Here is a 13457-nt window from a genome sequence, read left to right as displayed (position 1 = left end):
ATCAAAGTTTCGAGTTTCAAATAATTCTTCATATCTGCAATACCATGTTACTTAACACTTATGTTGTCAGTTGTATTTTGTAGTTATTTAACTTCTGCACACAGAACAAACATTTGAATAAATTGATTTAATTTGTGACTTACTTTTTAAATCACAAATGATTTGTGATTCATTTTCCATTTGTGATTTACTCTTTAAACAAAATTGGGAAAAAAATCAATTTAATCAATAAATTAAATCAATCAATATTTCATTAGTAATGATGTGGCATAGCAAAATAGTTACAAAATAAAACTCCTGGCTTGATTTTAAAGATGCATAAGTATCTGGTAGGACTATATTTCATCATTTTCATTTCATATTCTAACCTGCTGTGATACAGGTGTTATAAAAATACAAATAGAGCACAATTTGTTAGGCCTCTGCGAGCGAGGGAGTTGAGAAAACTGTTCAGTAACACTTCAATATCTTTTACAGACCTGACATCTAAGGTGCAGGAACTGTGTGAATACAGTATGTGCATTGATTTGTTGACTTTCTCAGTCGCCTCAGTTTTTTTATAATTTAACTTAGGAAGACTTTTTGAATCAAGACAGAACAGAGAGAAGAACAGAACAGGAAGAGAAAGTGGAGACAGAAGGGCAAGACATAAAGAGTGTGCCAGGTGAGAGGTCCTTAAAGGGCAGGTCTGAACTAAGTATTTGGACTTTGCTAGGAGAGTTTTCTATTCTGTAGTTTTTGGGAAACTTGGATTTCCTGAATGAAGAATCCCTAGGTTAAAAGCAGCCTCTCCTGATTAGTTTTACCAAATTCTGGCCTATGTATGCATTAAGAGGTGAATACTTGAATGAGGTTTTCCCTGGTGGTTAGGATGTTAGGCTTCTGTGTTGTCTTGTCTGTAAACTTGTACTGTACAAATGGAAATTGTACAAACGGAGCTGTGCCAGAGAAGGAATAATTCATTTGCCTCTAACTAAACCAACCATTCAGGTAAATCATTTATGATTATTTATTTTACTTAATGACTAATCTGCTCGGTCATTTCCTGTTATTTACATTTTTCATAACCCCTATTTGTAACAATAGCTAATGTTAGTGTATACTGCAACCAAAAATAAAATGTACTGAAACCAAACAGAGATGGCATCTAAAAAGCAAATAATATCCCTCATTTCAGGCTGAAATGGTTTTTATGTTGGGCATTTACACAGGATGAAAACTTAGTTCAAAAGAGCTAGGTAATAATATTATTATAAAGCCACCTTTAAGTCTATTTTGTATACAAAGAAATAATGCCACAAACCACTTGTAATTCAAAAGGTATGTCCAAGATCTCTTACTAAATAAAAGACATAAAACCATCCCTTTTATTTTGTACATAACAATACACAAGATGTATTTTGTTAGTATCCTGCAAAACAACTACTAAGCAAACCTTAAGTCTGGCCACAATATAACAGCCATTTCTTTCTGTGCAAGAGGCTACAAACAGAATTACTTGCCACACTGATGTTCTCTTAATAACCGAACTACAATAATATGAAATGAAAAATAATTTATGATTCCAGTTCTCTAATAAATAATCATACAGTAATTTAACCTGCACCGAAAACTAGGCTTCAGCATTTATCTTATTTCGATATTTGGAAATGTAGCAACTGGGCCTTATTATGGGAGTGTTACAGTCAGATTCCATTTTAAATAACTTAAATTTTGACGGAATAAATATGAGAGAGAAATAACATCTGTTAACAAACAGGGAACAACTAATGGGATTCTTTCTAAATGTATTGATGAAGATTCACCCAATGGGTTAGGTAACAAAGAAGTAAGATTACAGAAAATATTTTCAGAAAATGATATTGTATGATATTACAATAAACATATCATACATAAATAAACCACAGATAAAGAAAATAATATTCTTCAGTACAGAGTGACATAACCCTTTATTATTTATAAATGATACAGTATGTATCAATATATGTTGTATAAGAATGTGTTTCACTTTATGTAATGAATATGTTATGTACCTTATGTTCTCCTGTTTTTTTCATATCCTTGTGTGGGAGTACCTCTAACGCAAACTGATCTTCATTTGATGGTCTTGGAGACCTGCTACATACTGACACACCCATACTTTTCATTTTGCTAATTAACAGGTAACTGAAAACAAAAATCTGTTATCTTGGTGAATAATGCAAAATAAAGTGAGCATCATTTTTATCTCTTGTTACCATGGCACTGTGGCTAGTCTTCCCATTACATGTTTTTTTGTTCAGATAAGAGATGTTTAAATCTGTTTGATTAGAGCATAGAGTCGGAGATGAAAGTTTCCAAAGATTTTTAAGGCTTGAGATGTAAGGCTTTTTCAGTTAAAATGAACGAACAGGAAATGAAAAAAAATTTCACTGAGCAATAGTTTCAAATCTCTGCACCACCTGCCATTTTATTACACCTTGAATTTGATATTATTTAGTCATTTTGTTGATTTGTCAATATTTAGTACTTTTATAAGTGTATTTTTGTTCTCATCATTCCTCAGTATTTTTGTAATTATCTCTATGGTGCTATGGTTAGCAGTAAACACATGTCTTACAATAGGATGCAGTTATCATAATAAATACTATAGCGAAACTATGAATCATTGTAAATATTGAAATCTATATTATTTCACTATGAAAATGTGCTCTTAAAAGTTATGATTGCTGCCATTCGGAAAGGTGTTACACAGTCTACAATAAATAAATTTAAAATTACAGTATTGCAGTCAACTTCAATTGCCAACAGCAAACTAATGAAATATGAAACTAGAATTTAAACAGAAGTCAGTATATCAGAAATGCCCCAGAAGAGAAAGGATTTATGAAATTGTGTAATCATCAGCAGATAAAATTAATTGTGTCATATTAATCTGTAGTTACTTTATGGAGAAAATAATATTTCTTAGAATCATAAAGTGGAAAAATACAGTAATTGTAATTGATACAGTAAGCTCTGCAGAAAGCTGCAATTGTCAAATATTTCCGGAAGCTGTGCAATAATTGTTGTCCAGCCCATCTGTCACAGCCGCACAACATAAACCTTCAGTTTTCAAGCCAAAACAATGGACATCTACTCCACTGTCATTGTAATACCACAAGAGCAAGTGTTTCCACACTCTCATCTATCTGCCATTTAAAAGAGTATTAACATTCAAGAGCACACTGCAGCAATGTTACACAGAAGTAGTTGATTGGCTCTGTGTGTGTGGAATAGTAACAGCTTAATGAAAATTTCCTGACATCATTTTGCAAATAAAAGAAAGAAGACCACAGAACTAGAAAATTAATTTAACAACTTTGACAGAACATAATGAAGACAATTTTCCTTGTAAGATTATAACATTACTGACCAAATTCAATTATTTTTTCACTTGCCACTGAGGCTAGGCACATTTAACACTTACGAGAAGAATCATTTTCGACTATATATATATCCTGCTGGCTTGCAAAGTCAAAGACACATAGAGTTATTCTTGGTGATTATGACCTACACAGGTGACAGACTCCTGCATGTTAATATTAAAAAACTTCAATGCTCCAGAATCTCCCATTTGAGGTCAACATTCATTCAACATGACAAGAGACAAAAGACTATAAAAAAATATTTAAGTTTTGTACTATAGGTGGGTGGTTCTAATTATGGGCATAGTAAAATGTTCCCTTCCCTACAGTTCAGTATTTCAGCACAACCAATGTCAAATGCTAGTCTCCACCCAGAGGTTTCAATAAAGTCTATTCTTTACATACTTTTCTTCACTAAGCAAAAATAGCACCCTTCATAGTTACTTAAGAACAGAGTCCAAGACAAGATGGATGGCAGTTTGGATCAAGTCTGACACAATATTATCTCTTCCTTTGAAGAACAGGACACCATCCATTTTAACTTTGTGCATACAGGCAGTTATCTCCCAAATCTCTATTGTCATAATGTGACAAGTACCTGTCTACACAGGAACATCCTGTAATAGAGCACATTTGTATGTGTATCACTGATATGCTTTTGGATGAGTCTGATGTTGCTGTGCAGCTTACAGGTAGCTCTCAATTGCTTAAGTTATTGTCTGTAACTTTACTTAGTAATTAGACATGTTTAGTGTTGAATCCCTGTTTGCTGGTCTAATTGCATTTAAAAAATCTATACTGTTGCACAAAAGAAACACAATATTCAGGTCTGGTGGATTTAATCAATAATGCTTAAACAAGGATACCCAACAAAATCACAGAATATATTAACAAAAATCAATTAACTATGCCAAGTGAAACATGAAACACTCTCAAAATAAAAGCATTACAAAGTTAGTATTGGGATGTGACCTCCATGAGTATTAACATAGAATTGATTCATAGGTCTGATTACCAACCGGATAGGATACTATAAGAAGTTTCACCACACTTTCTGTGGTGAAGTTTGGCCTATTGTGGTTATCTCCAGTAAATGCTTGGTTGACAGATGTTCTACTGTTGATTTGCAGAGGTGTAGTGTCATTTTCTGTAATGCCATGTTAAGTGTCTAATGGCCATGTTGTTCAGTTTATTTTAGGTTAGGAGGAAACACTGTCCACAACAATACCTCGACAAATTTTTCTTATACTGCACTTGTACCCTGGCAATCTTAATACTGAGTGGTCTTGCTGCTGGAAAATTGTTTTCTTCCAGATTGGCTAGTAGAACAGAAAAACTGTTTCTTCAAAGATTTTGTCAATATATTACTGAGCAGCAAAATTGCCATTAATCTGCACTCGAGGCATTCTTTTGTTGAAGGAGATTCCTCCCTATAACTTTCCAATTCCACTGCCCTGCCTGTTTTTCTGAGTTACGCCACTGTCATTATGACAGTCATGGAATCTCCGAACATGTTGTCTTCCATTAGGTCTGTCAACGCCAAAATGACATTCATTAGTGAAAAGAAAACCTCTCTGTTACCGTTTCAGATTTTCTCTCAACTCGCAGTATTACCTCTGAACAGCCTGCAAGGGTGCAGATTCATTTTCATGCAGTTATTCTGCTGATTCACATGCTATTTCTTTCTGGAATTTTTCTACTGCTCTAACTACTGCCACCAAAAATCCATAGCACAAAGGTAGCAGACAGGTGTGGCGGTTCTGACCAGCAGTGGTGACAACAACTTTAGGGAGCGTGAGCTGTCCTTCACAGAGCTGGTTCCCTAGGTTTCTGAAGTCTGGTCTGTTATCGAAGCAGAACATTTCATTCTCTGGGCTAATTCTTTCACAGACAGGCTGCCTGCAATCATGCTATTAGCAACTACTTGATCATTGGCTAGGTAAGGCACCTTTTCTTTCTAAAGTTAGAGTCTCGTTTGCAGAAACTCACATCCTTTTGAAGAACTTTAAGGACAACTAGCTACTTCTCTCTCAACCTGCAGACTAAAGTGTCAGTCATATACAGTATACAGTATTGTGTGTAACATTATTATGTAGTAAGTATTCGTGGGCAGAATTCTTTACTTACTCACTCTCTTGGCCTGGAGTCTTGGAGAAAAGTCCTGACTTGGACTGCTTGCCAGTTTAGATGGAGAGATGTCAAGTCAGTGGCTTACCAACGAAGATGTTTTGGGATACAGGATAAATGGGGCTACATCACTAGCTGGCTGAGGGGCCATCAGGTTTGGTTCTGCTACCTAACCTACATATCCCCACTTGGTGCATCTTCCTTTGGGTGATGAATTTGACCTGTGAAAGAAATCAGCCTGGAGACTTGCTGGAGCCAATTTTTGCTATACTGTATATTATTAAAAATACTACAATGATATCAGAGGGGCCTCTTTAGCCACATTCTGCATTTAGAAAGGCATCAGCTGCATGGTCAAGGAACATAAAGATAATGTAATATTTTTAATAACACGTAATTGTGTTAAATAATAGCTCTTGTTGCTACACAGAAGAAGTTTAAAGTTAAAACATAAATCAAAACTGTAATATATAAATGACACTGCACAGTTTTTGCTAGTTGTCTTTGGAGACTACAACCAGTACCAGTAGTGCAAACCAGAAAAATTACATTTGTGTCTGTGTAAATAAAAGACTGAATTTTCACAAATCCTTGCTTGCAGGGACTGTACATGTCTATACTGCTAATGGAAGGGTAATACCTTTAATATAACCATATTAAATTGGCCATGTGTAACAGTGGTTTATCACAGTCATTGATAAAACAACACACTCAGGCACAATTACCAGGCTTGGAGAAACATAGTCATTATTCTGCAGACAAAAATGTTATTACAGTCAGAGAAAAGGGCAAATTAGCATGTGACACAGTCTTAAAACCGGACATTTTAATACAACAAATCGAATCCCCAGCATATTGCTAGAGGATATGAATGTCATTCTACTAACAGGAAAAATTACTGTATTGTGTTCAATTACAACTATGACCAGTACAATTCTATTTACACTAAGCTTGCCGTTAAATTTCTCTAACTTCATCCGGCTAGCAACCTAAATGATTTGCATCTATAATGAAAAATTTAAAATCACCTTTTCATTAAATCCTGGGAAAGTTTATTGTTGGTAAAGATATTTCTGTTTTGTCTGATTCTAAGGGTCTGTAACAATAAACATGAAGAGGGATGCATTATTTATGTTGTGGGGACAACACAAGGATCTGTATCAGGACCAGGCACTTCCTAATTTATATTAATGATCTTGACTCTGATATAGATAGCAAATAAGTCAAATTTGCACACATTTGGCCATTAAAGTTGGTGAAGTTCCAAATACTGTTTCAGAAACTAAGCAATGCAAACAGTCTTACACAGAATTTTTGTTAATAACTGGTAAATAACTATTTTCATCTGGATAGAACAAAACATTAACAAATAGTGTATAATTCAAATCAAAGGCAGTACTGTAAAAAATACTTAATGAACTGGTCAGACCTTTGAAGACTAATTTCAGCTTTGCTCTGCAAGAGAGATATACAGTAGCTTCTCTAGAGGCAGTATGGAGGAAAACAACCAGATTAGTTCCTGGATTGAAAGGAATGTCATTCTCAGATAGATTAAAGGATTTAGGGTCTTTTTTGGGCCTGAAACAGAAGATTATGCATTGTTCTGATTTAGGTATTCAAAATCGTTGAAAGCACTGACCACATCAATCAAAGAGCCATATTCAAAATCGGTAACAACAATGCAGAATCCCAGGAACACAAGAGCAAACTATGTTCAGTAGCATTCAAGACAGACAATAAGAGACACTGATCTATGTGATTCTTTAAGAAAACATTTTGAGGCAATATTTGTACCACTAAGCTACTGTACTTCCAACCAAATAAGCAAGACGGTCCAAATTGTTTCTTGTTGTTTTGTAGTTTTTCTTGAATACTTCAGATTGTTGTCATTCCATTAAAAATTAATGGAATGATAATGTAAAAAATATCTAAAGGAATTGATATGCTTGGCATACTTACATTTTATTTTAATAATTTCCAAACCAAATATATTAATAAGAACAATGATGTATTATGTCCATAAATTTAACAAGATGCAAACCGATTCATCCATCACAGATGGGCATGCACACTATATTATTGTACAGAGCAGTAACTGTTTTGTTCAGAGCATAAAAGTCTATAAAATGATAGGGATTTGTAGAAAACACATCACAGTAATTCTGCAACACTCAAATGTCAACTTAAAATTGAAAGCAGCCAGGAACTGGAGACCTAAACACAGAGCCAACAGCAACTGAGTAAAGCTTTTGGCAATTTGTTGTTCTTTATATACAGCCTAATTACTGTACTTCATTGATGAGGATTTTGGATGTTTCAACAGAAGGAGCTATTGAAAATTATATTGTTTCTGATAGACAATAATTGTCAAATTACATCACTGCAGTTTAGTCATCTTATTGATTATTATATGCAAATTAATATCGTGTTAGAATTAATAATGATTGACGTTATATTCATTATCTATTCTTCACACGTTTCATAAGAAAACATCTTGAGTAAAGAGGAAATGACAGGGAACAGTGGCAAAACAGTATTTTTAAATCTCCTTGATAATAATCTTTAATCAACAAAAACTAAAAAACACATTTGTCTGAGTATACAGTACAATCTGCATGTGGAGAAGTTAAGAGCAATAGTAGGGCTAGTAGGCGTTTGATAAAAATACTAATTAAAAGCTTAATTATTAAATTATTTGCAGTCCATATCCAATGGGATGCATTTCTTTTGATTTAGAATTGGGTAATGGATAACGAACATTGTGGACATACTGTGTAAGGGATAAATGCTTGAATTGGGTGTAATGTACAGTAATTAGTGGAGGACCACAGTGATCTGTGTTAGGACTACTGCTATCCCTAATTAAATTATTGATAAAAAGAGCAAACTGCAGAAGAAGTAAACAGAATTAAAAAAAATGTGAATTGTGAGAGGTGTAAATGTTGCATGCAGCAAAAACATGAAATAGAAGTATAAGAACAGAGATCTGATTTCATAGAGACTACTTGATGAAAAAGACTTAGGTGTTAATGCTGTCACACCTTCTTCATCTTCTGGAGAATGTGGTGGAAGCCAATTAACCTACAGCATGTCTTTGAACTGCAGGAGGAAACCAGAGCGCCTCCACACACCTTGCACCCCAGATCCGGAATTGAACCCAGGGACCCAGAGCTGTGAGGCATCTATAATAATGGCTGCACCACCATGCCTCCCGTAAGTGTGGCTGCATCTACAATTGAAATTACAAAGCTCTTACCCATTTTGAAGAGCCATAGGTCAAACCTTTTAGCTACATTCTCTTAGCTACGTTATCTTGGCTGACAAAAGTGAATCGAGAATTGATGGGGTAAGCAAGGTTTAACATATACCATTTGTGCCTCCATTCTCTGACAGCAAAATTAAAAGATGCTTATCATGCGATAGACAACTAATGAAATAAAATAGAAATTCAGCTTTACAGAATTTAGAAAATTACCCTGTCAAATAGGAATAATCTCTACAATAGGTATGAGTTTGAATGAGCTTGTACAGTCTGTACAGTTAAAATTACACTACGTTTGAAAAGATTTTGTGTTTTGAAAGTTGTTTTTTCTTGACAGTCAGCCAATGAAGTAAAATTGAGTTTTCTTGCTGCACCTTGACTGTCCTTTACTCATTTTAATTGGCATCATGCTGCAAAGAGACATAAAAAAAGTGACATTTTAAGATAAATTACTCCTGAAGCTTAATCATAAGCTGCTGTACTGTTATGATATTGGAGAAGAACCCATTCCAATTTTCAACACAATAAATTATCAGTGTAACCTTTTGAGAACTGGTGATGTGCATGTACAGTACACCAACACAAGTCCGTCACAAATTTAAATGCTAAAATTTATAGCAAAAGAATTTTAAGCCAGAAAATAAAAGAGGAACTAGTTTGATGTGGTGATTGTATTAGGGAAATCCCATCCATCCTTGATTTTTAATTATTATTTTTTGATAATCTAAGCTTTCATCATTTTTAATTCACTAGGAATAACAAAACCAGGAATTAAGCATATTGAAAGGTCTTAGTCACCATACATGAGGCTTAACCCACTTTAGGTTGGGGAAACTGTGACCCCCATGCAGAGTGAGAAGTGACCAAGGGGCAGCTGCAGAGGTGGAGATTGGGTGGGGCTGTGGCTATTAACTATATGAGGGATTATATGAATAGTATTTATACTATGAGGAAATGACATCAGGAGTGATTATAAATGTCCACTGTCCACTGACAACGGAAGCTGATTGAACTTGGCAGTTGTCATTATAAACTTTATTTCAGTACGAATAACAACCTCTATAAATTAAGTGCATTGAAAGATTATAGGAACAAGTAATAGATTTATTCCATGCTGAAAAAAAAAGAAAGAAAACACAACGTTTCGGCCATGGAGCCTTCTTCTGCTGTGAGTTTGCAAACTGGGGTTGGCAGGATAAATGACCAGAGATGGTTATGAGACTGGTCATTTTGAAGATGATCAGATAACACCAGCAAGGGTGTATCACATCAGTGTTCAGTGAGGGATGGAATATTGAAAAAGGTCTAGAGATCAAGCTGGCTAAGACGTCAAAAGGCAGAGAAATGCAGAGCTGTAGAACAGTCCACCCAAATGATGTTCTGTATGCAAGGGAGAGAAGGGGCTTACTAAAAGTATTTCCTAATGTTTTAGGTGACGAGATGACTTCAGGAATGACAGGAGAAAATGACAGCTGAGGCTGATTGAACTTGGCTTTTATCATCCCTCCTGAACTTCATTTATCTTGCATCTCCCATGTTTGGAAAATTTAAAAATAACAACTTTAATTGCATGAACTCTGGTTTAATAACAAGATGACAATTTTAGTTTTAAAAAATGGTTAACACAGAAAGAAATTAGTGTGTGTAAAAATAATTTAAATCAAGTATTTACTAGAACATATTAATTGTATTTTAACTATTTTCTTAAATACTGTAGCCTTTTCTTTCCTTTGCTACTTCAGAAGCTACAATATACTATAACAGTATTATAATGGGCTTATGCTCAAGAATTACTTGGATTGGAAGGCAAAGATCACAAAGTAGGTCAGTGTTGAAATCAGACTTCAAAAATGTCCTTGTAGTGATCAGCTTGTACTGCTTTCATTTAATCTACTGCATTTTAAGACATATTTAAATTCAATTTTGAAATTATTTGCTCTAAAGTGCATCACAAAATGAAGAAAAACACAACCTCTTATTTTAAGTTTCAAGTTCACTTTCATAACTTGAATTTCAATTCTCAAAAAAGGATGATGAAGCCTTTCAAGAGGAAATTGTAGAACCATGCATGCTTTTGAACATCAAACATAATGGTCACCATAGCCGAAGGCTGCTTTTTGCATTGTAAGCATTACATTTTGAATGAGAAGAGGGCAAGTTGTTTCAATCATGTAATTTTCCTCATGCCATCTGTGGAAAATATCAATACATGTTATGCATCTTATTTTCCATTTTAGTGACATGGAAGGAAATAAATTGCTTTTCCACATCTGACTGGGCAAATCAATGACAGTCTTAATTGCTTACAGTTGCATCTCCACATCACATTATCAGGTTTACCATTTCGTTACCTGTTCAGACACTGTCACCATTAAAAAAACGTAGTGTCTCTGAATTCATAAATCTGTGAAATACTTGACTCTTAAAAAAACCCCATGGATGAAAGATGATGAAATTCACACTTAGTTGATCTGAAATTAAATCACATGGTCTCTCTGAATGACTAAAGAACAATTAAAAATGAATTAAACAAGATATACAAGCTATCAATACAAAATCAATAAATACATTGCTAATAAATATTTTCTAGACTGCATTTGATTTCAAATACAAGCTTCCCTGCAAGGTAATATTTTCTCAAGAGAAGTAAGAAATGACATCAAATGAAATGTATCACTTATGACTCCTTTTATATATGTCTTATTAGAAAAAAAAGTATACAGATTGCAGTCAAATATCCGATAAGTAATTCATGGGTGTTACGAAAACCCCAGCACACTTTGATTTGTAGATTCATGAAGAAACACATATAATTTTCACAGACATTCTACCCCAAGTTCAAACACCTTCTAATGACTCAGGAAAAGATTAAAAATTGAGAAAAAAATCTCAAATGGATCCCTCATCTATGCTCGCTTTTGTGAAAGCAAACAGAAATGGACAGCAAACTAATATGGCACCACCAGTTAAAATGAGCAGTCCTATTTAATGGAAAGCACAACTAAACAAAGATATGAATTATTGAATTACATATTCCTGAATTTTTATTTTTTGCTGGTGTGGATAGTGAATTATTCATCAACACAATGCATAACAGTTAACATAATTCTTTCTCAAAGCTGCCTAATGTAAATTCACTAGAGTATTCAGTGGGGCAGACCAAGTGAGATGGTAACTACAGTAGCATGAGAGGTTAGATCGAAATTATTTGTAGAGACTTTGTTTGTAGGTAATTTCTCAAAGAAAAACAAAAGGTTAGCTAGTTAAATATGTGTAATAATATGTGTAATAACTATGTATGTAATAAAAAAAGATTGTGCTGGTAGGTTTAAAGGTGCTGCACAAAAAATAAAATAAAGGATCTTTTGTAAAGGTCCTCTGAGCACTATGCAAGAAAAGATATTAACATGGATAACTCAGTTTCTCAGGTCATCTGTTTTATACTTGTTGATTTACACAACTGTCAAGTGATAAAATGGTTGCAGATGCTTTATCAATAGGAAAATGAGAATAGAAATATATGTACTGTACTTATACTGTATGTAACCATGATTTTTTTTCTGTTACTGTTGTTCCTAAATAAGAATTCTGATAGAATAAACAGATGTATCCCTTTCTTGTTTTTCTATTTAAAATGTGTCACCATGTAATTTTACAAACTGCAGCTGTGTTCATTTGATAGAAACCCGTCTACTTAATATGCTGGTGTAAAATTATGCATTAGCTTCCCCTTGTTTGTCACGCACTCATTTGTTTTCAATGTGGTTCATGTAATATTAGAAGTGTTCATTTACCTCTGACCATTTAATATCCCTTCTGAAACTGTGGGTCTGGCGAGTGAAAGTCAGAAAAATGCCACTGATGTGCAACCAGCAACATAACTGCTCTTCTGATGCAAATGTGGTCATAACAGAAGCAGCTGTCCTGAACAATGCTCTCGAAGCTGTGCCAGCCACTTCACCCGGGACAATGGTACCAACCACAGTGACTCCACCTGCATCACCAGCATGAGTTGGCATGATGGAACAAATGTGGAAATTATGAATCCTGGTTTTAAGGCCACAGGAGGGAAAGCTGTGCAAAATATTTTTGACAGAAGCCCCAAAATACATAAAGTGTGAGAACTTTCACATTGGTCACCCTTTCCTTGTTTTTACCTTGCATATTGAAAATCAAATATTACTTCATCACATACAGAAGTGCACACAGAAAAGTCTTATGTACTAAAGGAAGGTGTCTTTGCAACAATCACAAGAATGTATTGCATTTGTGTTTCTAAAGCCTGTGGCGATAAAACTTTTTTACCTGGTTTTTGGTCCTTATCAAATACCAAGGAAAGAATCTGAAGAAGTTTTGGTTTTAGAGCAACAAGATTTGTCTGACTTCAGACAGGCAGATTTTCCTTGCTATGACAAATTTGGAATGCCTTTCTTGAAATCAACATTGCCTGCAATAAATATGTTCAAGTGGGGAGTTGCATCAGCATCCCATGTGCAAACATACAAAACTCTATTAACAAAGTCTTTTATGGAAGTGATTGGCGTCCTCTAGTGGTTGTCTTTCTCTTATTATATTTCTTTTCAGCTGGTGAACTGCTTCAACTGTAAATTGCACTGCATGAGAGGGATGCAATCATACCGTTTATTCTCCAAAACAAATGGACAGAACCTGGTTTACCAAAT

This window comes from Atractosteus spatula, chromosome 26 (genome assembly GCF_055471065.1).
Source record: "Atractosteus spatula isolate fAtrSpa1 chromosome 26, fAtrSpa1.hap1, whole genome shotgun sequence".
NCBI classification, from domain to species: domain Eukaryota; kingdom Metazoa; phylum Chordata; class Actinopteri; order Semionotiformes; family Lepisosteidae; genus Atractosteus; species Atractosteus spatula.
This window is presented reverse-complemented; position numbering follows the sequence as displayed.